At 35.4% G+C, this 27,967-nt stretch overlaps 2 protein-coding genes across 2 annotated transcripts in view; one reads left to right on the forward strand and one right to left on the reverse strand.

Moving 5' to 3' along the window:
- LOC139969982 (uncharacterized) overlaps positions 1–4,229 on the reverse strand; it is a 314,878-nt gene extending 310,649 nt beyond the window's left edge. Inside the window, exon 1 of the mRNA XM_071975479.1 lies at positions 3,632–4,229. The gene's annotated coding sequence lies outside the window, so the exon portion shown is untranslated. The remainder of the gene's footprint in view (positions 1–3,631) is intronic.
- Positions 1–27,967, forward strand: part of LOC139969995 (uncharacterized) — a 958,452-nt gene that overhangs the window by 77,616 nt on the left and 852,869 nt on the right. The window lies entirely within an intron of this gene.

Raw genomic sequence — 27,967 nt, forward strand, 5'->3', positions numbered from 1 at the left:
GTAAATCTCTCAGCCTGTGATTGGGGAAGTAGCTTAATGAACAGTCCATACCATTTAAACTAGATGGTGCAATTTATGTGATGTTCTAATTATTTAATATTCTTTCTTTTCATTTCAGAAGGACATCTGTACTATATCTACTCTAATCTACATGTTGCACAGATAGGTGAATATGAAGAGGTATAGTTATGGGAAACTGCCAACTAGTAGATCTGGAGATGTCCTATACTTCGTACAGAATATAGCTGTAAGTTAAATACTGAATACATTTTAAATTATTGTCAGGGCCGCTGAACAACCCTGCAAATAGTGATGCGTTCATCACCTTGGTAATAGTAATAACTATGACCAACCTACATATTGTGCTGATATCATCCCGTTTTAGTGTCTGCAATAACATTATTTCCAATTGTGTATTTCTTACTAGAAATATTAGCTAATTCACAAACTAGCAGCAATGAGACCGTTGTTTTGTTATATGTATCACTGTGTATGGTACAGTGTGGCCGTCAGTACATGCACACTAGAACTCAGAAAATGTAAACACGGGGGTATATGTGAATAATCGCCTGGTTTGTTTGATCTCATATTGTTTAATTGTTCAGATTTGCAATACAATCTAAATTTTGAAGAAAGAAACATACAGAATATGTGGAAGTGTGATTATATGCTTACTGTGCGCAACGAAATGATGATTTGTTTACTTGAACGCAACATGGGACCTAAAGGCATAAATCAGGGTATATTTTTTCTTAAAAATCTTGTCAGCATTCAAACCTCATCACAATACATATTTAGTTTTCCAAATGTATTGTGACAGATTCGTATCTTTGCAACTAAACTTACTGCTATAGTAGCCTATAAAACGGTGGGAAAACATTTGGCGACAACATTCCACAAAAATACAGTTATGGTTATAAGTAATGGTAAGATGATTTAGTGTGTGAAAGATTCATAAAGGGTTTTAATCACTACCTCAAAGAAAAACATGTGACAAGATCTCCTTTCTGTGAAAGAACGGTTCTCAGACCTCAGACCCTGATGTGTGCTTTAATTCTTGCAAAGTTGACATCTTGATCACCTTATCACTAATTGTACTAGTATTGTCAATCAGCAAAATACCATCAATGATAGGTCAGTTATCCCTCACTCATTCTTATCATTATGTTTCTTTGCTGGCTATTCTTCATGTTACACATCACATTAAACATACATTGCATGTGTGGTGACCTAAAGTAGCTTTGCCTTCTCTTGCCAGTCATATTTCATTTTCTTTATTCTTTCCTAGGGAAATACAAGTACTGTATCCTTTGTTTCTTAGCTCCAAGTTAAAGAGTCCCATGAATAATCTGATTTATCCATGTCAGGGGTCCTCAACAATTGGGTTAATATAAAATGCATTTACGGGTTAAGCTCACTGTCTAAACAATTCTGTAAGAATATTTCTTTAAATTGATTTCATATCCTTACTCAACAGGAAGGCACAGATGTGGAAGCTGCAGCCCGGAAAAGAAATATTGTCCAGTATAGTCAGCAATTTAAACTTTCTGGTGGACATGACACTGGCCATAATCAATATTTCATTGTAGCTGAGCCAACAAAACAGTTATTTCCAGCTGGGCAAACATTGTGGAGGCAGCCGACAAGCTCTTCAAAAGTCACTGCGTCTCCAAAAATGTGGGAGTTTGTGAAATTACATAAACAATTGCTTGTTAACGTTAACCACAGAAATACATTGGATAGAAGTCGCTTCACAACATCTGACAATGCTACACTTTTGCAGCGAACTGAAGATGACTCACAACATTTGAAGTCCACTCAAATCAATGATTCATGTACATGACTTGCACATTAAGTGAACAAGATTCGACTGTTCCGATCCTGTGTGGCCATTTACTTAAGAACTATGTTACTATGGACTGTAGGGTTCTTGTTTTGTGGTATCTCTCTTTTTATATTAACAACTCACATTAATAATTACAGGCATTTTAATTGTTTACTCACATATTTGCAATGTCTGTGCATATTTATTGAAAACTTTGTTTTTCTATCTTTATTAAGGTAATCCCATACTAAGACAAATTATCATGTCTTGATTGTCTGATGTTCATGTTATATACAAAACAACGGTGCACGCAGGCTATGTTATTGCACTTCAAATGTTCGAATCTTGCCAACAGTAGAAGTCGCTTCTTTCCAGTGCAGCTCTGAGATGTTAATGTATCCAGTTACAGAGATAGAAAGCAGATAGATATAAAAAATACACAAGCTAGTACAGGAATGTACATGAAGCATATAAATAATATAAAAGTCCATTTAAAGCTGAATACATAGGCCCACACCTATGTATATCATATCTCTAAAACAAAACAAAAATGTCTATGTGGAAGCAAATTCCACCACTCTGTGATGAATTTAATACTCTTTCATATCTGAAGCCAAATGTTAAACTGTCTAACATGTTATACCTGTAAGATATCTACAATTTTTGATCAACTGATAGTATTTCCAAAGTACTCAGCTCACCGATGTTTAAAGTATCATTGTCTACAACCAATTTTTAACTTCCACTGAATAATGTTGAAATCACAACATGATTTGTTAAACATTGATCAGAAAAGTGACTTGTGTTTCGGCCTTTTGGCTAAGATCATATGTAGTATATGTAGTATCTTTCGAAGGGAATGATAATGCACACCCGACGATGATCTCACAGTCACAGTCCCGATGAAAGGGGACTGGGGTTGAGAGCGCATCAGTCGTTCGGTAGTTTGGTTTTCGTGCCCAGGTTCTTTCCTAGGCGACTTTTTCTTAACAAGTAGTGTGTTTTCTGGTGCTTGTGTTGAGAATAAGACTGAAAGACAGACCATACTAACTCAGGAGCCATTAGGCACCTTTCAGTAAATTCCCTTGCATTAACGTATCTTAGAATGTCGTTTTTGAGGGTAAATGCATCAACAATGAAGAATTTCAGCATTTAGTCAACATGGAGGATCATTAGAAAAGCATTTTCAAACCAGAATTTGCAATTCATAAGATTGACAGTATAGCTATGATGTGTAATAATTCATTCTAAACGACTGACTTTTCAGCTTATATATCAGTCTAATAGACTAGAAAGTGTTCAATCTAATTTAGACTGGTGCTGCAATAATTCAGTCTAAACTTCTAACTGTTCAGTTTAAAATGGTTTGATTTTCAGTCTATTATACTGCAGAGTATTTAGTCTAGCTAAGACTGACATTCAGTCTTTACATTTCAGACTGGAATTTAGTCTATGTAGTTTGATCCCTGATACCATCCATCATTAGACTGAAATTTCAGATGATTAGACTAACATTTCAGTCTTTCATTTTAAGGAGAGTAGATTACATAAACAAAGAAAAAAGTGAACCACATAGGTGAGTTCAAAATCAACAACTAAAGGACACATACACAAGCTCACCCTAAAATGAAATAACTTGAATACAAATTGACACTAAATGAAGTCTAGCGTGTTTGCGTGTGTGTGTAGGGGGGGGGGGGGGGGGTCGGGAGTGGTGGATTCCCTCTTTGTCACCAGGTCCTGTACTATACCACCTCCCTTATTTCCTACATTGATCAGTACAATCTATGAACCTTATTTACTTACCTAATCAGGTTTTAATTGGATGTCCTTTGTTTGGTGTAAATATCATTGACTCAATGACATTTAGTTTCAATAAAATGGAAATCCTTTATGTCATATTCAATCCTTGATGATTGGTTCCGGTATCAAATGGTCCTGGAATGGGAGGTTGTGTCCAACTGTTTGGTTGAGGAAGTGTTGATTAACATACAATGCCATAGTTATAGATCAAGCTTTTTTAAATCTAAGGTGAAAATGACAGTATCGGAATTCCATTACAAAACCGGTCAATATGTCCAAACTGTGCAGGAATATAAAGCTATTTCCAGTAACATATCCACTACTTCATATTTTCCATGATCGCCGTGTTAAACCTGTCGTACAACTGATGCGCCATACGTTCTGATTTGATTATTTGGTTATATTTATATTCTGTGTACTTTTATTATAAACACAATTTCAGTTATGAGTCATTTCTTCAGTAAACGTAGGAACAAACAATATATTCATAATTATCCAACCGAGTCGGAGGCCTTACTGCATATACAATAGCAGGGAGACGTCAGTTACTAAATTTTAACTGATGACGTAAAAGCCTTTGTAACGCCTTAGCAAATTGTCCTGTTTTAAGTAACGCTTAAATGACTTCTTAAAAATGGCCCTGGCTACATACTTTTTGTATATATTACTTATCGCCATTGGTAAATAGATTGATAACCGAAGATTGAATTTGAATACACAATTTGAACTTGAATTAAACTTGTATATATGGCTATTGTAAAGAGTTACCAAAGATTTGTTTTAGATGTGTCTACAATTCTTTCTTCCTTGCTGTTACTATAGTCCATTGTAAATTTTTATGAGATAGCCTTTTCTATGTAAATCGTTTTATAAATATTATGTTTATTATCATCATCTTCGTCTTCGTCCTCGTCTTCGTCCTCGTCCTCGTCCTCGTCGTCATCGTCGTCGCCATCATCACCATCGTCATCGTCATCGTCACCGTCACCGTCACCGTCACCACCCCCACCCCACCCCCACCACCACCATCATCACCATTACCATCACCATTACCATCATCATCATCATCATCATCATCACCATCACCATCACCATCACCATCACCATCACCATCACCATCACCACCATCACCATCATCATCATCATCACCATCATCATCATCATCACCATCATCATCACCATCCTCATCATCATCATCATCATCATCATCATCATCACCATCCTCACCATTATCATCATCATCATCATGCTCATCATCATCATCATCATTATCATCATCGTCATCATCATCATCATCATCACCATCCTCATCATCATCATCATCATCATCATCATCATCATCATCATCATCACCATCCTCATCATTATCATCATCATCATCATGCTCATCATCACCATCATCATCATTATCATCATCATTAGTATTACTGACCAGAATGTAACACCGACGTTAAGATTCTGGGCGGCATTTTCGTTCTTGTCAACATCTCATATCTCTAGACATTGGTCTTTCATAGAAACTGAACGATACCCAGTACCTAGCTTTTCAGTTATTTTTAGAGTAAACACATTTTTTGTACAGACTGAGATATTGAGATTAACACAAATTGAATTATGATACATTTCCAAGTTGTTACTTTGTGTTAATCATGATGACAATCTGTAATGTTTGCTGAAAAGAAGTGTCAGAGTTTGCTCCACGATCTAATATTAAAGTTTGGTAAACCTTACACAATCTTCTAGATTTTTCACAAGTTAACGTCAACAAGCAAAGACTTTGTAAGATTCTATTTGATTTTGAAAATTTCCTCGACCTTCTCAAATATCCAAACACAGAAGACGCGTTAACAATACACGGTTTTATGAAAATAGAGAGAGAAATATAGAACTCAGTAATATAGAAATGTTTTTCTTTCTTCCTTGTTTTGCTATCATTAGATTTTTCTTTTGTTAGCCTCTTACCTGCTTTCAAACTTTCCTAAGTCTGCAACCACGAGGAACAATAATACCGAACCGGTTCAATTTTGACGTTTAATCGGTTAATTATTTTATTGTAAACATGTTACTTCTTCCTCACGCTCATTAGTCATTAATGTGATCAATAATCGCCTTGGAAACGTTTCTTGTTTTACTTTTTGTACAATACAGGACTGTGTGACATGTTGGAGATCTATTTGATGATCTCTGTGATGAATCCAACATTAACAGTGCTGTATATAGTACTTTATTTTTTTGTAAATCCTTCCATGAAGATTGCAATCATTCTTGTATTTGTTACCGCATGATGTTATCTTTTGATGAAAATGGTTAGGTGATGACGTCACGCTGATAACTGACAATGAGTGTTTCAGGAATAATTCGTCATTCAATGTACAGAGGATATGTCACGTGACCGAAGTCAATTTACAATCTTAAGAAACGGGTTCAATTCGTTCAATTTGGTATCTCAGACCCCTAATTCGTTACGCTAAATTTAGTTTGTTAATTGATGTATTGTCATGCTCTGCACCTCGCCACTTGTATACGTCATTTGATGATCACTTACTGCTTAACAATACTTTATCGTTTTTACCTCTAAACCAGATGCAGTGTTATCAGTTTGGCCAAGAAGAAAGAGAAGAGTGTGAAGCGTAATATGAGACCGCTTTGAGGAACCTCTCTAAGGCCCCCTACTATTCTAACTTATCATAAGTGTTGTAATCAGCTGATAACTTCAACATGGTCCCGTGATGGTGAACAAAATTCAAATCGAACAAAACAAATCGAGAAGTTTGTTCATAAGTCTCTTCTTTGACGTATTGTATACGTGATACGAAAGTGTACTTTGGGACACGATATTGGGACGTGTTTTTATTTGTGTATTCAAAGCCAGGCAATGATGACATTTTACCTCACCTTCACACAAATGGTCCCACTACGATTCACTTCCAATCCGCACTACACCCTTTCCACCGAACTGTCATAAAAAATGTTATGATCTTGATTACAAACCACGTCCAATGTTACCATGGTAACAACAACAGTATATTTCGGAAGTCGATATTTCAATAGAACGAACTTCATCGAAAGTTATAATTTATTGTTCTTGATGTTTCTTACAATGGTTCATCTGCGAAACGGAGATCGTTTGTATTGACGAGTATATAAGCTCATTTGTTGTCCTACAACTATACTTTTGTCGATTGGGACCATTTACCTATGATAAGGTACCATAACAAAGAGGTTTTTGGGTTCATTCGATGCTCACCAGGAATGCACTCTTGTAAAATGGAAGGGTGCTTAGATGCAAAGTGTTGCTATATTCTGCCAATAATGCTATGAAGACAATGAATCCTGAATAGGAATTACTTAATGTTGTTTCTTTTGTGTAGAGTCCTTACATACTTGCATACATCTGCAAAAACCAACATGGAGTGGTAATTGTAGCGGTGTGTAAGGGTGTGGGGAGGGGGGGGGGGGGTGATTGCGAATTGTTCTTTGAATTATACTTCATGGTTTAATTGTTTAATGTACCAGAATGAAACTCGCTATTCAACGTTTCATACATGCCGCTATTTTTCATTTTGTTACACAAAATGGATTCCAAAATGAATTTGGTATCCTACAGGGATTCGATCCGGACGGGATCATTGACTTGCAATCGTGATGTAACAAACTAAACTATTTGATATTGGAACTTAAATGTTACATTCATACCCTAATACATCTCTTATGTATCATTTCTTATACAGTGATAAATACGTTTCCAATAGATGTATCTGTTTCCTTAATATCGTATCTCCTTCTTCTCAAGTAAATGCATGAATTTCTTAAAATAGTGTGTCATTTTACCATGTATGCCCAAATACACACATCATTTTTTTTATGAAATCTAACTTTTGGGCAGGGGTTGCGAAGGGGGGGGGTTAAACAAAAAGGCACTTTCAAATGACATATTGCTTAATTTATCAACAAAACGACATTTTTAAATTAGTAAAGGACCCTTTTTATTACAAAAAAAGGAAAGGTTCCTTCTTTTAACCAGTTTTCACAAATCTGGAGGGAGAGCGTACCCAGGCCCTGCCCTGTTCGCGGCTTTTTCCCCAAACAGGTTTGCAATTGTGTGTAAATAGTCGCTCATGATTGGTCGGAAGTTACGTCATCAATATAGAAACCTTGTACTTCGCGGTAAGCAAAATGTTTGAATCAATTCGTTGCAACGAAGGTTTGAACGTTCAAAATTACCCTAGGCTTTTCGTCAGTATATGTAGATATCTTTGGAATTGGTTTAGACATATTTAGCACACTAGTTTGTTATATTGTAAGATCAACTATCGATGTTTGATCAAAGTTTTCTGTGAAGGCATTTATCGATAACATAGCACAAAGCACATAACAGTTTTGTACAGGGTGCATCACACATGCGCTGTAGGCCTATATGTATTAAAACTATGTACACGGTGCAGCGATGGAAGTATACCATACTGTACACTATACAGTATGGACATTTTAGAACTGTGTTGTGCTACAAAAACAGTTCTGTTCTCAACAGCCCCCCCCCCACCCAACTCCCTCCCCCTTCTGGAACCACTTCTTAACATTGGCCAGAGGTTTTCTCGAGATGACAGGATTGCTTATCAGTAGCTTGTATCTATGCTTTGACTCAATACAAAGGACCAACTACCTCTCCACCAAAAATATTTCTTCCAGTCTTTATTAGTTATTGATGACAGTTACCCAGCATTCTTCACCCCTCACTTGAGCTTCGGCCTATCCTGTTTAGTCCTATATGTATTGTGTATATCCAATAGTTTCCTCTATATATGATCTAACCCAATGGAGAAACATATGATTTAACAGAAAAGTTGTATAAATTAAGCCTGATTATTCGCAAACCATTTTCCAACTTTTAGACAGGAATATTGCAGACTTACTGTAGTCCTAATCTAGTTGCGCAATTCACGTACGTATTGTATCACTGATTCAAACTACTGCTGCTGTCATGTTTGCGTATATTCATTTAAGACTTGTTATTTTAGTGTATCCATTGCACTAATCGAATTCCGGTTTCAATAGAACGACTCACGAATCTTACAATGTAGCGTATGTATCATAAGTAAGTTCAACAAGTGATCCAAGCATTAAAGGTAAAGTTCGGACGATTAGAAGGCAACCCCGTAACTAGACTTAACTAAGTGTCACAGGACATCAACAACAACATTTTATCTGTTCAGCTTAAGCATCATGTTTCAGTGACGTCAATGAACTCATTCATGTTTTGACATTTAAGACCCATGGACCTTATCATTCTTCTGATTCAGTGTTTGTCTTCCAACTGTCTATCAAGTGATGGTCATTATTGATGCTGACGTTCAGAGCAATCTGATTAAATGAAAACTCCGTATTTGCAAACCTTTTCGGGAAAAAATCGCGCCCTGGCCCCGCAATGGAACTTTTCAGACTATTTGGAAATTCAGTAAACAGCGGGTGATGACTGGAATTACTCGTCATGACAAAACATACTTTTCTCGTCGGATTCTTCGGTCAAAAAATTTAAGTAGATTTTCAAAAATACAGATCTCGTTATCGTAGCGTGCGTGTAAGAATGCTTTGACAATATGCAATATCCGCCGCATCTAATCTCATATATTTACGACACTGGTGACAAATCTACAGTGGTTCTGAAGGGACAGGCGAGTTCTGCAAAACACTTTAAAGTTGTTTATTTTTGTTGAGCTGACGAGTTACGCTAACGTTACCGCTTGACGAAAATGATAAAACAAATCGAGTTTGCTGTTTCAAGTAAATTGGCAACAAGTCAAAGATATGATTTTGATCGAGTTGCCAAGTATACGCTCTATTAATATCTTGGCCAAAATTATCAAGATGAGTATGTGCATTGTCAACTCGATAAAAATCATTTGACGTGACTACAACTCGCCGGTTCCTTCAGTAAGTAAAGTGTTTTTATTCCCTGCTGTTCAGCGTCGAGAGAGATAAAGGAAGATTTCAAACAGAATATGTGTAACCTACCCTCGATATGTTATGTTATGTCTTTGACTTTCAGGACTTTGGAGTACTACTCTTGTAAGCAATGGCAGAATATGGCGGTATCGGGGAAGGGGAGAGGGGGGGGGGAGGAGCAAACTTTATGGATAGTGGGAGGTGTGAGATTGACTTGAGTGCAACACATTTTCTCAAAAGTTTCTAACAATATCAATCACGAAAAGAGGAGGGTCTATTTCTTTTTAAAAAGGTAAACCTTTATCTGTTAGACACTGTTATCTGTGACTTCCACCTATCCTTACAATGTGACACCCTGTGGTTTTTATATTGTTTATGAAATGTTAACGAAATGGGAATGAGGGCGGTATTGAAGAACTTAGATTGCACAGTCTCCGGATGTGTTACGTTATAAATTCGCAGATAACATTGCAAGGGTCGTACCTGTACCTCGTTATATTTGACAGAGGGATTCAACTGGTAATATGTAAGGTTGGCATGTAATATATGTGTTTAGAAGTCGAATGAAAACCTTATTTATAATACATACGTTTGTTCCCCATGCGTCGTCTGCCGTGTCAGCAGTTATTTATACAACATTTAACGAAATTTTAACTACATAAAATTATTAACATTTGCTAATTCCATATTACCAAGCGGAATTTTAATGTTCATTTGATAATTTTAATCTACCCTGTAGATTGTTTTTGCTAAAAAAATTACAAACGATACAGACTCTACGACGTTTGTAAAGGCAACCTTATGAGAAATAACGATTTGCCGTTGCTGGCCAAAGGGTATGTACAAAGAGGACTTCGGCTTTGAGTACAACGTTTCCGTATGTTGCCGTATTGAAAGAATCCGACCGTACTATATTACTCTTTTAACCAGAATTAATGGTCAAAGCTATAGTCTCATTGGCAATAGTTTCTTTAAAATACCAAATTATTTACTTGGTTAGGAGGGGGTCAAACCTTATCGAGTCGTAATCCTGCTTGTTAGCAGAATCATTCCGGATATAAACAGACATAAACAGTATTTAATCAATGCAGTAAACGTAAGAAAAGACAAGCAAATTATTTTCAGAATGGAAGCTTTTCCGAAAAAAAAGTCCAAACTAAGAGAAGGCGAAGCTGACTTTACTGGAAGGCTACTACGACCCTGGCAATACCACCATCCCGGGAGAAATAAAGATACTAGACAAATACAATAGATTACATAAGAAGACATAGTATAGTAAATTTATTGATGCAAGTTGACGCAAGCACGTTAACGTTACACATTTAACAAACCAGCAACACAATTTCCTTGCTCTTAATAATAGTCATTACTGTTACGATATTTTTTCACTTGAGGGTATTTCATATTTTGAAATCACATTTCACAAAATACTTAGGATTAATTATTGATGAAAATGTATCATGGAAGCAACATATTAATGATCTATGTCATCGTTGCCGATATGTGTTATTTACCTTAAAGGGAAATTTGCGATTGGTCGAAGTCGGGCAAAGGTCAATGCTGCCCTCGCCCAATGGTGTTTAGGTGGTTAGGGTGTGACCTTTTATACCCGCCTCCTTGCTTCGCATACTTACGTAATCGATGAATACTTACGTATTATGTGAGTTTTACGTAGTTACATGCTTCATTCCTCTCATGGTGCAGGGTGGCGACGCATGTGCTCTCATAGTGAAATCTTAAGTAATATGTTTTCTATATATGTTTTATAAAGGCATTAAAGGGGTAGATATCCTAATTGTATACTTCTTTAATATCGTATTCTTGAGATTTGCTTTTAATGTGATTTTGCTATATGCTTTGTACCATCTTTGTTGCCTTTTCGTGTATTTATTGCGTTGCTTATTTGTAAGAGTATCTCGGGTTAAAGTATCATCTTCGTGGAGTATCTCTCGAGAGGTTATTATTTTTATTGGTATTCTATGATTCTCCAGAAAGCCGCCGTAAACCCCCAATAGCTGCAGTAAACCCCTGAATGCCTCTGTATGTCGCAGTTTGTCGTGCGGCTAGTTTTGCCCGTCAGCGATGGTAAGTTGAGCGTTATTATTATTAAGGAGGTAATTGTTGTTAATCTTACTCTATGCTTTGAGTTTCATGGTGCCAAATGTTATTTGCTATACCTCTTCCCTTTGTGCATTATTTATAAGAGGAAACCTTATTCTGTATTATGTTATTATTGATTTGTACAAATTCATGTGTTTGGTTTACCAATGTTTGTATATTAATGTTTAGATATTTTTACTTTATGGTTTTCACCGTGGTCCTTTTGAACCACGTGTGCAAACTAAACGGGTAAAACACCTCCGACTACGTTGTTCAGCAATCATTGAGTACATTGGTACTGTCTTGTATATGAGAAACACTATGCCAAATGAAATAGCAATTTAAATTCACTCTCCTTTTATCCATTCTTAACAATTGAAGTTTGTGGTACGGCCTGTAGGGTCTTATACTACGTTCTGAAATCCTCTATAAAATTTGCGGAATAGATTGTTCAAATTATTTATAATGAAACCTACCCCCCCCCCCCACCCGCATCCCACGCCTATATAAAATGTATCAATCGGGCGGTACCATCCTCCGTTAAAGCAAAGCAAAACAAATGTAACATGTCACAACAATTACATCAGGAATTTATACATTAGACAAGATTATAACTCGTAGCGGACATATGATTATGGTCACACACATCTCTTAATGAGACCGAGGTATATACTATAATGTGTAATATACATGACTTGGTCAGAACCTGACACCAGCGAAGTAAATAACATACTAACTGATTGGGCAATTGCTCTCCCAGTAAATCCTTGTGCCCGCCCTATTAAATATGTTGCTCACAATCTTCATTTTCTTACCAGAGATATGCATAAGAACAACCAAACCATCAGGAGCCTATATCAAGTAGATGAAATACTCATAGCCTCTATATCGATGTACATCTTGTTTTTACATATTTCATAATCGGTTAACACATTTTTCGCATACTAAGTCGAAATGTCAACAGTTTATCCATGTGGTCCTTTCTTTACCCCCTTATTACATAACACCAATCTAATCAAGAAACGTTGATATTCTGAGATAACATAGTTCAACTGGTGAGGTATTAAGGCGATATCATAAGGAATAAGCCGAATTATTAAATAAAAAAAACCAATATGTTAAGATAATAAGTCGAAATACTTTTTTAAACTTTGCCATCTTAAAGTCGAAAGTTAGAGAAAATAGTAGTGAAAGTTTGAGTTAAAAAAAATGCAAATTGGATATTAAAAGTGAAAAGATGGACCTGTAATTTCGAAATTTCCACTTCTTTAGTACCACAATCCTAACATTTTTAAAAGAGTTTAAGACAATTTCCAGGAAAGATATAATTTTTTTATGAAAATATATTCAATTTGGAACAGTTGTTGAAATTTCCAGGTAAGCAGCGAATTAGAAAATGACATTTAGTGTGAGCATTGGCAAATTATAATATAGTGTCATAAGTAATGATTCAAAACATAGCGTAACAGATACGTCATATAATAGTTAAGGCCATTATGTAAAACTATGGTAGGGAAATAAAGCACAATACAAGTAAAAATAGGCTCTCTTAATTATCGAGTGTACGTGATATATGATATACAGATTAAAAACAAATTGACATCATTGTGTATTAGTTAACATTGTTATATTTTATTGATTGTGATTTTAACCAATTGACGTCCATGAGAATTATGGTCATACATACTGCTGACGTATAGTGATTGATGAATGACGACAATGGAAGTTGAATTGTTTCTTGACAATGTGAAGTTATCAGAGCAAACGAATTCATAATTTGTAATACTTTAAATATTGTTTACACTTTTTTGGAGTTCTTCTTATATTTTCCTTTTCTGACTTTTTTTGTGATATTTCATTTAAAGTCTGTATAAATAAATTTGATAATTTTCAACACTATTTGAATAAGTTTCAATTTATGCGTGACAAATATGTACTTTACTGTAAACATGTTATTTGCGGCTATAAAGTATTTTTTGCCCGTTACTGTAAGTTTTGTGTTGCATTCGAAAGACTGACATAATTGTCTCCGTCAGTGGCGTCGTGCCCATTTGGGCCTGGGGGGGGGGGGCACAGGCCCCCCAAATTTTGTCAAAGGTGTCATAAAATTTTGTCATAATTTAAAAAAAAGTGTTTTCGAACAGTGTCAGCAACTGAATTTCTTGTAGGGCCTACGAGAAATGGGGCTTCTATTGACTGCTTGGTCAATGGTTGTTAATTGTTGATATTCAGTCAATCGAAACAGTTAAATAATTACTGGTTGATAACTAATGAACCAAATGTGCCATCAACGCTGCCATCGTTGAACAATATTATATATACGTAGTCCCAGAGTAAGGGCAACCCGTTACCTTTGCCAAAGTCAGTCAATTTTCCATGAAAAAAATGGCAATTTTTTTAATTGTTTTCTAAGCCTGTAACAAAGTTCGGAAAGTTAAGATAAATGTAGTGAACAGAGATTATGGGACTCCATGTGAACTTCTTCTTAAGTAATGCAATCAGTTCGCTAAAAGGTCCACTAGGATACATTTTCCTCATGATCTGATAGGTAGTTTTGAAAAAAATGAATAATAATAATCATTTCAAATACAGTCACAATTAACCTGGAAAATAATCACGTCGTTATCGCACGTTTTACCTTAGGTTTCGCTACTTTCGCTTTTTCAAACGGCATCGCTTTTTCTTTACCCAGTCACCACTTCTCACGGGCATGGGAGGCGATCATGGATCAGCCAACACAAAAATGTCTTCAATTTTGGGCGCTTCTGGGAGACGAGGTTGGTAAACTGAGGAATAAATGGCGATCACTTCCTTCGAGAATATTTCCCAAAATAAAAAATTGCCATTAATTTTGATCAATTTTAGGGGTGTTGCTTATACTGCCATAAAGCACGGGAAGTGCCGTTTCCTGCAATCTGAGGGGTCTGCCAGACGAAAAATTTTCTTGTACGCTGCGCGCCAACCCGTGGTAGCGCTCCGCTTAGATAGTCAACACCTTCTCACGGGCCCCCCCCCCCTAAATTTATTTTCGCACGACGCCCCTGGTCTCCGTACTAGATTGTATAATCCAGTCACTTTTATTGATGACGTCAGCTGTTTAAACTGGCATTTCTCAAAACTAAATATATAAAATATTAAAATAAAACCTATACTGACAGCAGTGGTATTTTTGTGGTTTACAACATGTACAGTTTAGATAGAAAAATATATAATTGAAACAGCGACCACTATTAAATAATATCCCACACTTTAGGCGGAAAAAAGACACAGGTAACATACATATTTATAGCGTTGACAATTATACGCTAACAGTGGCATGACCTATATGGATAGGGGAGGGTGCCTTTGACTTAACGGTAAAAAAAGTTCTCAAAGTTGTAACTATGGAAAGAAGGACGGCTCTTATGGAGCACTTCTGTCAGCGACGCCTATGCGCACCATTGCACCCCCTCCTTCACCCCACTAGCTTTGTTATAGCAGAACAAAAAGAAATGGCAAAGAAACACAAAGAGCAGATTTCACAGATCAAGTTTGATCGGATTCGTTTCCATTCGATGAACGTTTATAATTACAAAATTAGTTCAGACATTTGTGTCCAGTGCTGACGTCATTAATTTAAACCCAGTTCGGAGAAGATAAACTTATTTTGATAGTTAAACCTTTCTTAGGTCAAATTTTATAAAAGGAAGAGGAATGTTTATCAATATAATCGAAATAGTTGTTATATGATCAGATTGTATCATGTATCATACGAGCTATGCTTTTAATGGTTATCAATATTCATATTGATCCTCTATTCACCGTCATGTTACTTTTAATCTGATAACTGAACGAGCTGAGTATATGACGGACAATATAACTTGATGAATAATGGGGCCTGGGTGATCTTACCTTATAAGAGTTTCGTTAGATAAGCCAGTGATAATAAATAGCTTTACGATATAATATGATAGCAAATATTAAAGATCAATTATGCATTATTGTGCAAACTCTTACACTCTTTGTCTAATTTTATCGTTTCTGGAGTGATTTAAGTAGATTGCAGTATATTATATGTTAGGTTATGTAGGTACGTTGTTGTACTTGTGAAGGTGGAAATTCAACACAAACTGCAGCATTTAGGCAGAATCGTTACTAACTGATAACGTGTATTTAGCAATTTAATGTCTAAGGCTCCGTAAGTTAAGAATGTACATTGAAATATATATAATTTAAATAATGTTCTTTCAACAATCATATTTAATATTAAATATCCAAAGATAGACATCATACGTACGAACTTCATCCAGGAAATAAGAATTCGGAAGCGAAGACTATAAAGTATGCTGATAATATGACGTCAAACTGATAACATTGATAGCTATACTATCCTCTTCCACCAGCAGTCACGTTCTCAACCCTAAAGTTCTGCATCTCTATTGAGTCGTGGTGATGAGCTTGCAATAGCCGTCATTTTATTGAGTTACGAAAAAGAAATAGAACCGAAGGTACCAGCAAAGATAATTCGATCGAACTTTTCGTAGATTTACAAAGCTGTGAAACTACAGCCGACATACTTTGCTTGATGCAGCATGAGCCTAATTTCTAATAATATTATGATTAAAAAGGAAATTTAAAATAAACGTTTCAGGAAGTAATCATTTTATCATCATAATGGAATAACTTTAGACATTTTACCACTGTCAACTAAATTCAGTGCCGTGGATAAAAACCTATGTATGTTTATGTTGGAATACGGTAACTTAATGACGCTTAGATATGTATGTTCTGTGATTGATAACACTGATGGAACACTACTGATGGGGATCTCTCTGATATTAATTTGTGGCTTAGTTTGATACTTCAACAAAATCATATAGTCGCGATGGTTCGATCATATTACACGAGAATGTCACATTTTTAAGAAGCATAATAGGTTAAGAAGGGGAAATGTCTTTAAATTGGCGCATACGCTATACTTGCTGTTTAATCCCTGTAAAGATATTTTAATATTTCATACATTTTATAATGATGGTACTAAAGAATATAAACTTGGGCTTTTCCATTTTCACAATGACAGCAATTTATATTCAAATGGTGGCAAAATCGATTCTGGTAATTAAAAATCATTTTGAAGGTTGGTCAAGAATTTTTCGTAGAGAAAAAGCAGTAAATGGTTGGTATAGACTACATTGGTGCTTTAAACATTTAAATGAACTTAACATCACGAATATAATTGTACTTGCCTGGACATTATGTTTTCACGGAGACAGTTTGTTATTACCATAGTAAAGAAATGATTTAGACCGAGCTTTTGACGGAAGGTACTTAACGCTCTTGAATTACGCAAAACAGTGAACGGCGATTAATTGATGCACTAGCGTGACATAGTTCGTTTGATAATTAGTTTAATTCGTTTGTAATATCAAGTTAGGTTTTTCTATGATTTAGTTTCCAAGAAACGATTTTCTTACCCTGGAAATGATGACTAATTTACTTTAATTACGCAAAGGAATCAGTTACAGGTCAATGTGTATTTGTTTTGGCTTCTGTGTAATCAACACAAATGACAGACAATGACTGCACTAACTAATTCAGCCTCTATCAAGAAAGTGAAGGACTATTGTCTTACATAATTCACTTTATTATAATTGTTCACTTTAGGCTTGGGTCGTGATTGATCATCGGAGGATGTTCAAAACATCATTTTTTACCGTAACAAAATTTAGATTGTTACTTGTTAAGCCGATATTTTAATTTAAATGTTTATCAAAAATAATTATAATGAAGGTCATTAAAAGTTGCTTCTTTTTAAAAAAAAAAATAATGGGCTAGTTAAAGTTATTTATTCTGAATAGTGTTTCTGGATGTTGATGTGACAATAACCTATGTCTTGGAGAAGTTAACTGTTGTTAGTTTTTAAACTAATACCGTCTATTCCAGATTATCAATATTAGCAAAGATTTTCATTGGAATGTGTACTCACATGGGATGACGAGAGGTCAACGGGACAATACTTTGAAATCCAATATCTGTTAATCTCCAAAAACTTTCAGAAAGTCAGGAAGGTAAAATTACGTTCGAACTTCACCACCTGATCATGATTATCGTTATGCTATATAGTTTAAAGTGTATCCATGTATAAAAACAAAGTGGTCCTCTCGAAAAAATAAAATCCTCCTTCATGAGGAATAATTTTCTCAGCCCTCGAAAAGATATATAGGTCTCTGAAAACTATTGATCCTGAATTCATGTTACCACACTTTGGATTACGAAATCATTGCGAAATATTCACATGGTAAATCCTGGGATATTGATCCAACGAGAAATTTTGTAAAAACATGTCCATGGATGTAGAGCACGATGAGAAGGTTGCAGTGTCTTTTAATTGATGCATTTGAAGTAATTATCATTTAACTAAATGGTTACACTATCACCAGCAGTCCCCGTACGTTCCATTGCTTATGTTGGATTTGATGCAAGAGCAACGAGTTTATTCAAGCTATCTTAATACAATGCTGTATGACTAACAGAACATCTGTCCTTGGAATGCTAAACAAAGCTAAAGCCAGCTGCGGTTTTCTTCTCATTCAGAATGGGATTTACTCGTATTGTTATGCTAATCTTACCGGATAATTGCTCGCATGTCGAAATTATTCCTGAATCACGTGTATGGCAAAGAAAAATACCAACTAATGATATATTCCAGTTTGATTCTGTCGGAAAATTTGGATCATTGCTCAATGCCGGTCTTGTTTTGAACCGGTACTCCAGGTTTTACAACTGAAAATGAAAGCTTATAGGCAATAAAATTGGATTATCGGTTAAAAATTAGACCGTTTGTCTGGTTAATATTCGGAGTTTATCATTGTTAATCAAGGTTTTTCGACCGACAATGCAGGCTTATCGTTCAAACTGCTAGATTACGGACTAATTAACCTGAATAATTGTTTGTATCCATACTTGCCAAATGTCCATAACGAGGAATATTTCGATAGTCATCCTGTTCAAATTCTGTACATAAAAATAAGTTTGGCCTTTAACTCCCATCAAGGGCGTAGGAACCGGGGGGCTGGGGGCGCCAGCCCCCCAGTGAAAAATATGGGGGGGGGCGGAAGTATCATTCCGCCCCCCGCTCCGCAAGTCAGAAAACCCCTTTTTCATTTCCAAATGAGAAAAAAATCTCATTTGGAGCAACAAATTGCATCTAAGGCCAGGTGAAAATGCAAAATTATTTACAAAATGGAGTGGGTGTTGAAGTGTGCTATATTGCACCAAATTGCATCTGAGGCCACCTGGAAATGCCAAAAAAGTCCCCTCCCCTTAGAACCCCTCCCCCAGGTCGGCCATCAGTCTTCAGCCCCCCTCCACTCAAAAGTACCTTCCTACGCCACTGACTCCCATCATAAACATATCGTTCAAACAAATGGTTTAGCTATAACTAAATTCAGCCTGTAACTGTATAGTTGTATTCACAACGTTTAAAGAAATCAAAGTGGTTGTAATATCTCAAAACTCCCCGCCCCAACCTCCAAGGAATTGAAATAGCTTTAATGGTAGCAAGCTGTACATTACTCTAATTCCACCTTTGTTTCCCTTCATGTTTATTATCCATATCATAATATTCTTTGAATATTCATTATTGTGAACATCAAAAACAAATGAACGTCAGAGCGGCCCTTCTTGTATCAAATAATTATGGATGATCTAAATAATCCTAAAACCTCACTCTGACTATCCTGACAGTACTCCACATTCTTCTCCTAACGGTAACTTTGTTATAATCAAAAGTTAGTTGTGTCCTTCTCCCGTGTGATGCAAACTTTATAATTTTAGAGGGCGCTTGTACCATTTATTCACAGAGATATGAGAACTGTGCGGCGATCAATGCTGATATTGATAAGGTTAGTGCAGAGAAATGGTTTCACTTTGAATGCAAGATATATTAAGTGCATTTTTTTAGATTGAATGTTAGTCTGTAATGTTGGACTATTTCGTTTTAGGCTAAATATATGATTATTTGTATATTTAAAACAAATATTTCGTTCGATTTTGATAAATCTGTTATTTGCTTCAGGAATACCGTAGTCAAGAGGTTCGTTAAAATTGTAAGGAATAATTCAAACAAACAGTAAATTAAAGTTTGGATGTTTCATGTTCATATTTAGTTCTTCAAAAGATTTAATCTGAAGAAAAATATCTCGTAGGTTGCAATCTTTATGTACTTAATTACTTTCATTAACCGACTTAAAACAAGATACCTTAATTTGATTAATTGCAATTTAATTTTGAATACTCTAAAGATTTTGGTAACATTCTTGATAAGTCGAAATTGGCTGCATTAATGTTAGAAAACACTGGAAAATGCCTTTTCATCGCTGATGTGTAAAATAACGTTTACTTCAAAGTATGTTCAGATAAATTAAGATACCATTAAAAGGTGTAACAATGTATGCAGAGCGAAGGCATTGCATTTGTGTGTTAGATAACACAAATGTATTTTATCGTGTAGTATTAGTCCAAAACGTTTATTTCTTATCGGCAGTTGTACGGCCACATTCACATGATTAGATATATTGATAATATTATCATAGGAGTTATCATGACATGGCTTTGTCCGAAAGAAATGAAGTTTCAAATTTACACACAAAAAATGTTGTACTTTAAGTGTCACATGATCAGGTTTTACCATCGTTCCGGTCACATTAGTCTTCCACACTCATTCCGGTCCTGCTTCACAATTGAAATGGATCGACCGTCGTTTACCGTAATATATTCATCTTAGAAAACAATGACTTCCGGCAAAATATAAGTCAAATTTGCTTCATTTATACTTGACTTTGGCAAGGCAATGTTCTTGGTAAGATATTGAACCACATGTGACCTCAGTACGATGTACCTTGTCCACGCGAAACTCACTCCCCCCCCCCCCACATCCACCTCCAGTCCAGTTTTGTCATGGTATACTGTGTGTGGTGATGTATATCTTACGCCCCAGCAATTGATCATGGCGTCATATATGCTAGTGTGTCCAGATTTCCAGCCACCAGCACCGACTTACACTTCGTACGTTGATGTGTGTTCTGTTTGATTTGTTTATTAATTTAATGATTATAAACACGTAAAACAAGGAACATTCATTAGCCCATCATTTGAATTTTTTTTATCAATTTGATACAATTGTTGGCTTTGGATTAATTTCCACAATATGTCAGCTGGCGGTATACAATAAACCGCGGTGTTAACGAGACGATATATCTCTTTTACTACAAGACCACACAATCACACCATGAAGGATGAAAGAAGCCATTTATATTACTGCCAGACATCAATATAGGTAAATGTTACGACCTTTAGAAACTGAGTCAAAGAGAGTGAAAACAAGAAAGAATGGAAATCTATGTTGAAAACAAGAAAGGATTGACATCTATTTTGAAAAGAAGTCTATGAAGCAAACTTTCAAATTCACAACATAAAATTATGAAATAAAATAGAATCGGATCTCGTTATCGATTTATTAATAAACATTCTCAGCTAATTTACACTATCGTTTGCAGGCAACAGTTTAAGGAAAACCCTGCAGACGGGTGTGATAAAGTGTTACCTAACAAAGGCCTCCAAAAAATGTTAGCATATATTGATAAGCATTATGACATTATCAATACACAGAAACAGGCATGCGTGGTATCCAGTGCAGTTGAGGACGAACGGGGAAGGGAAAGGACATTGCACGGGAGAAATGAATTCAGTAAGAATATAGAGGCCAGGGGTAACGGTACCATTGATATACCAGTTTATTAACTCATCTTTAATTTACCAAATGAGATTCAATGAGGAAGTTCATCTCGATTTAAGGTTAATACAATGGAGGGAATCCGCAAGGAACACCCCCTCCCCACCCCCCACCCGGCCCCATGCGTGCAGAGGCGTCAATGATCAACACAGTGGATGTTGACAAGGAGAGATCCTTGTATGGAGACGAGGAGTGAAATTCGTTTTTTTTTTCAGAAAAGAAACAAGGAAAATGGAAAACCGTTAAAATTCCTGCCTGAAGATGATTAATATATTGCCCAAAATACGCTATAAAATCAGAAAATGGTCACCAGATGCCACATTGAACAATGTACTTTGCGATCAGTTTATTACACACTTTTGAATATTTGATAATAAGTTGGAAGTTAAGAATCTTTCAAAAGGCACTTGTTTCTAGAAAATGTTGGGATGAACTTGAAGAGAAATTATAAATTTATGGCACACATAGCGACATCAACACTTTTGTTAGGAGAATTTTAAATCTCAACCGCAATTATACCAGCCTCACCTGTTTTGAGAGTTAATGTATAGCAATAACCTTCTGTGTGACCTTGACGCAGGACAGGAAAAGAGTAAGAGGTTGAATTGACAAGTTAGTACATAGACTACATGTTACACAGAGATAACACTGTTGACAATATTTCTCCGATTAGTTTTCTTTTATTGCTTCCATTGACATTACAACATCAATACATATCAATAATTCCATTATAAGTTTCTACGATATGAACTTATGATATAGTAACAGATACATGGGATGAATAGGTTTTAATTGTATCACAATGAGAGACCAGGATCGCCTCAAAGGGAACAAGTGTGTTTGGTTGTAAAAATTGTATATTTGTACAAGCATACAGAAATACGGAAGATACCAAGAACAATTACAAAATAAAGGGATAATTATTTCATTGGATATATCTAATATCATAAACAGATATCGTGACGCTGTGATTTTTCCATATTTATATGTTAGTCAGTTTTTGTAGTTATGTAAATATATTCAGTTTTGCGGGACAGGGCTTGGGTTATATTGGTAAACTTTATGGCTTCATAACATCCAATTGGGTTAAAGCAAATACGACAAAAACTACATTACAATGAAGTGATCATGAATATTTGTTAATCATCAATCAACATCATCAATAAGAAGGAGCAAATTAACGATACCAAATGATGAAAAATGTGTATGGAGAACCGATCATTGCATTGAAGGTTCATGTTAAATATATAGAACACCATCTTCGTTATGATCATTATCATGTATTGCAATGTTATCTTGCTATAATACGTCAGTCACGTGTTCCTATTGTCTTCAAAGAAACATAATTAGAGATCATAATCATGGAATTTAGAACTGTATTGAAAAGCAAATCATGTCATTGTTATTACTGAATGTCTATGACATTGTTTTAGTTTGATTTGAATATCACAATTAATGGTATAACGATAGACAGCCAGTCATTGTTATTATTATAACATTTAACAATATTCTTCTAATATTCACTGTATTACGCGTGAGTAATATCAAAGATTAATTCATAACATAGAAATAGGAGGAACGAAATAAAGCAACTAAATCTTGAAAAAAAAGTAAAATTAATAAATGGATCAAGAAGAATGCAACCTAACAATTAATGACTAAATATATCAATATGTAGAGCAAGTATTATATATAGTCTTAGAATTGTTCTAAATTGAAGGAATATATCGGAGTATAAAGATAATAAAGAAGATCTAAATTAAAACGAAACCAGTAGAATCATTTATAAGGCGCATTAAAAAAACAATGAAAGAATAAAATGAAGAGTAAAAGTTATGTAAAAAAACAAGACTGTATATGAAGCAATTATTGAAGGTAAAATGTAATATTTCAAAACTAAACTAAACTAATATTTAGTACTTTAATATCAACGGAAGGTAAATATAGACGATACAATATTAAGGAAAGTCCAACGGTTGCTATGGTTACTTGATTAGTGGAATATTAAAGTGTTTTACGTCATCACCCAATACGGTATTATAATATTCATGCCCACATGTACCAGCTATTAACCAACAACTGTATTCCAATATTGGATACAATCTGATGTACTTGGAGGTTGTGGAGTTATGCAATATAAAATGTTGGCCCTTCCCAAAAAGTGGGCCCAATTAAACTTTGCGCTCAAATGGTCCCACAAATATTGGGGCCTACAACTTCGGGTCCAAAAGTGAATCACCTCATTAATATTCATAAAGTCAGCGCTAACAAATAGGGCACACCTTCTTACTAAAATACATCTACATTTAGCAAGTATGACAAATATCCATCACTCCGTTGTTTAGTTATCGCGGATCCAGGCAAGTGTCAGAGAAGCACACACAGACACACAACATCATCATCGTTTACAGGTTTCTTTTGCCTCCGACAAGGAATCAAAAATAGGAAGAGGGGTGTCTATTTTTCTTTTGCAAACTTGGTATGCACTGAATTATGGGTATAGCTATTATCACATACCCTAAAACAAAGTCGGGATCTTTTCCAAACCAAAGTCAAACCAAGTAAGAGAAAACATGAAAAAAAAAAAAAAAATGCTGTCAGTGACATCACACTTGACATCACACCTGCTATGACGTCACACCTGTTTGCTTCAAGTTCACTTATATTACAAATTGTGACAATTTCAGCTATCGATATCTCAAAAATGCAAGGCAGGAATTGGATGCTTATTATATGATAATCAAATACATTTTCCCTGTACTATCCTTTTAAGATTTGTCACGTCATCCTATTGTCTTCATGTTAAGAACGACAAAACATTGGAACAGAAAGAAATGAAGAAAATGCTGACATAGAACAAACATGTCACAGATATTAATTAATATCACCTCTAAGTTCTTGTAGATATATTTAATAACACACTGGTATTGTAGATAACCAATGAATGTCACTTAGTCTTAACAATGAACGTGGCTCTACTCTTTGTTAGATTTTAGACAATACGTAATCGATACGTCACAGTTTACATCAAATGTAGTAAAAGGAAGAACGAAGAAACAGTTTAATCATGCACAGTATGTACATATCTTAATCAAAACATTCCAAACATGTCTGCTTAAAAAAAATAAGTTTAGAAGTATTAACATAATTAGACGTATAATTAATTTTCTGAGTAGTCAAGTGTTTGTCGGGGTAGAGGTGGGGGGAGTGGGTGGAATGTAAAGATATGGGTCTGGAATTGGGATGAATCATAACATTACATACAATTGGACCAATGAAGGATGTTATACCCTGCACACGAGGAGTGCGTGGAGAGCGAGAGCAGGTCCAGTAATATCTGATCAGGGAGTAGGTGAACAAACCTTCATCTTCCTTTACACAAGTAACGATGACTTTGTTACATATTAATTTAAATTGTAAAAAAAAGTACTGCACATAACCGTTTAATTCCCATTCTACAAATTAGCGTTCTGGTTGTGGTGCCAATAACTACTATAACATGTACTTGGTCACCATTGTGGTGGGTCTAACCCCTCAAACCCCCTCCCCCTCCCCCACTCTCCCCTCCCCCTCTCCACACACACTAAAAGTAAGAAAAGGAATATGCTCTCTTTCTTCTCTCTCATCATAGTTGACATCTAAGAAAATATAGTCTCCTATACTGATGACGTAGTGATTGATGGATGACGTCATTAGTAGTTTAATTGGCTCTTAGCAAGTTTGCCTTTGGCTTAGAGAGTAAACGAATTTAGAGTTAGAAAAGAAAGCATATATGGACAGTAATATTATTTTTGAAACGTTAGAAATTACTTCGTACATGGAGAAACACTAAATATCACTCCTTTTTTGGACTATAACAATTAAAGACAGAAATTCCCCTTAAGTAATTCTTTAAACAAATTTAAATTAAACAGAACTCTTTCCAATTTCACTTCTTTATTTTGTATTGAATTGTTAACATTATTGTACAACCTAACCTCTCGACAAGATCCATTCACAATGAATGTAAAAGTTACAGTCTTCATCAAGTCACCATTCCATTGTCTTGAGAATATAGGCATTTGATGACGTCACAATCATAATGGACTAGTTGCATCTGTATAATACTGGAGCTCTATCTGGCGCTGTTTCTAGTATTTGGGAGATATTAACAGTTTGAACCTAAAATCTAAATTAGATTCTTTCTCACTAAAATTACTGCATCAATTTGAGAATGATGTCATAGTCCTGCTGATAATTGGCATCGCCAGATGAACATGCAGTTTGCATTGAGCTGTAAAATAAAGATAAAATGATATATATCAGGTTATATTGGTATCATAATAATTAGTCAAAAAGTATACTTATTAGTAGAATAATGGGGAAGTGTTACCTAAGCAACCCCCTTCCCCGGAAAAAAGCGCCAACAATACCATGAGCCTACAATTAATTTAACTCACCAGCTAAACAAAACACCGCGACACAGTAAACAAACAAACGATGTTTATGTTAATGGAAGGAACTTATCACTCATTTCTATACAAATAATCAGGGATCAGTTATGTTAATGAAATATATGATAAAACCAATTACAGTTGAAGCAAATGATATTAGTGACCAGAAAAAAATAGATAATCACAAACATAGGAATACCAATTATGGTTAATGGTGGAGATTCATTTTAATATATTAAAATTTTACCATTAAAAATAGCAGACAATCACTGTTAACAAATACAATGTTAAATACCAAAGTAGAGAGTATTCAGCTGTATTGACTTGCAGTTACTTGCGCCTTGCCCGGTTGAAGTTCGCCAAGCTCAACTGATAACTCTCCTCATAGAATCCCTAAACAAAAGGAAAAAATAAGTAATGAATATGTATAAGATAACACAGAAACAAAGACAATGCAATATATAGTTAAATGTTGTAAATAATCATCATATGCATCCATTTTAAAAGTGTTATTTCAGATAAATCGATTCATGTTACATTAAACTTTGCATGTTTCAAATGTCTTGGAAATTGTTGTCCTGTTCATTACTATTATTTCAGTTATTAGGGATTATTAGGGATTCCTAACGAGTACGTCTTGCGAATATTTTGTTACTGAACATGATATACGCATGAAGGCGTAATTCATGAAACCATGGTCACTTATGCTGTGGTCGTATTGATTCCAAGGATTTGTAAAAATTGAATTCTATATAAAGTTCTACTGTTTGCTTGAAATATTCCAAATAAGTATATAAATAACAAAATGAATAACACATGTCAACCCATATTGACTCACAACACGAGGATATAATCCTTTCCCAATCTATAAAAAGATTTCTGTGTAAAACAAGATTACTGTACAAGAATCGGTTCACTTATCTCCACCCCACCCTCTTCCCTGCCGGTAACCATCAAATGACCTATTCAGGGGATTTCCGCTTGATATCACGATGACTCAATCAATGCATCCCAATGTACTATCACACATTGGTGCGATAAAGGGAAATGTTCCGTCCTGTTTATAAGCTGATCCAGTCAAGCTGAGTATCCATTTTCAATTAAATTGCAAAGTTTAACATTCTCATTGTTATGAAAGTTCGACAATCCCTTTCAAACATTAATTTAATCGTTACAGAAACATATCCAGGTCACTCATCTCTCATGATGTGTTTTTCTTAAGAATTCACAAATGTAGGAGCCAAATCAAATTGGACATTGGCTCATGTAATTATGCAATAGAAAGGTAAGAGTTCAGGAGATGGTGAATAGTGCAGCATTCTTAGGGTGTTAAAATGACCAATATACTCCGTTCTGAAGGTAACCTGAGCTTGATCCATTAAATGTGGTTTATATATTCCCAGCTGGACCAACCACTCTCCCTTCTTCCTGTAGAACTTTGAAGCCAATCGTAACATTTTGTGTAAAAGTTAAGTAAAATATTGTGTAGGCCGTGTCACTATCTGACGATCATACTGTTGTACCTTTAATAAGTAAATTCCCTGAATTGATCATTATTGACATCTAACGGGATAATTATATGAGTTGGTTCTTTTGACCATGCTAGACCGGGTTCTGCTTTATGTTTTGTTTTGACGGAACTTTTGTTATCAATAGATTAGTTTATCTTCAGTGGAAGCTTTTAACAGTTTAGGGGTTAATTATAAATGCATATTATAGTGCGAAATACAGTTTAAGTGTAAAATGCGAAAGACAGACTATTTCTCTCTAGTGTTGCCTTATTTTCCAAAACGATACTTTATTGAACCAGTCTAAATAACCGTCCCTATAACATTAGGTTAAGAGGGAACGGTGGGAGAGGAAGGGGGGGGGGGGGTAGGACGGACTCAGACCAATGTTCAGGGGTGCTGATAGCGCTACCGTGTGAATGTTCCCACGGTCAAGAGCTCGCTTAATGCCCATAGTCAGTGGTCTAGTTGGACCCGGAGTGTTAGCTCATAGTTAAAGCTGGTGCCTTCCAACCATAAGGTCCCCAGTTCGAGTCACTCCAAGATTTATGTGTGTCGTCCAGTAACAGAGTTGTTGACAGTT

This window comes from Apostichopus japonicus, chromosome 7 (assembly GCF_037975245.1).
Source record: "Apostichopus japonicus isolate 1M-3 chromosome 7, ASM3797524v1, whole genome shotgun sequence".
In the NCBI taxonomy this organism is placed as follows: Eukaryota; Metazoa; Echinodermata; class Holothuroidea; order Aspidochirotida; family Stichopodidae; genus Apostichopus; species Apostichopus japonicus.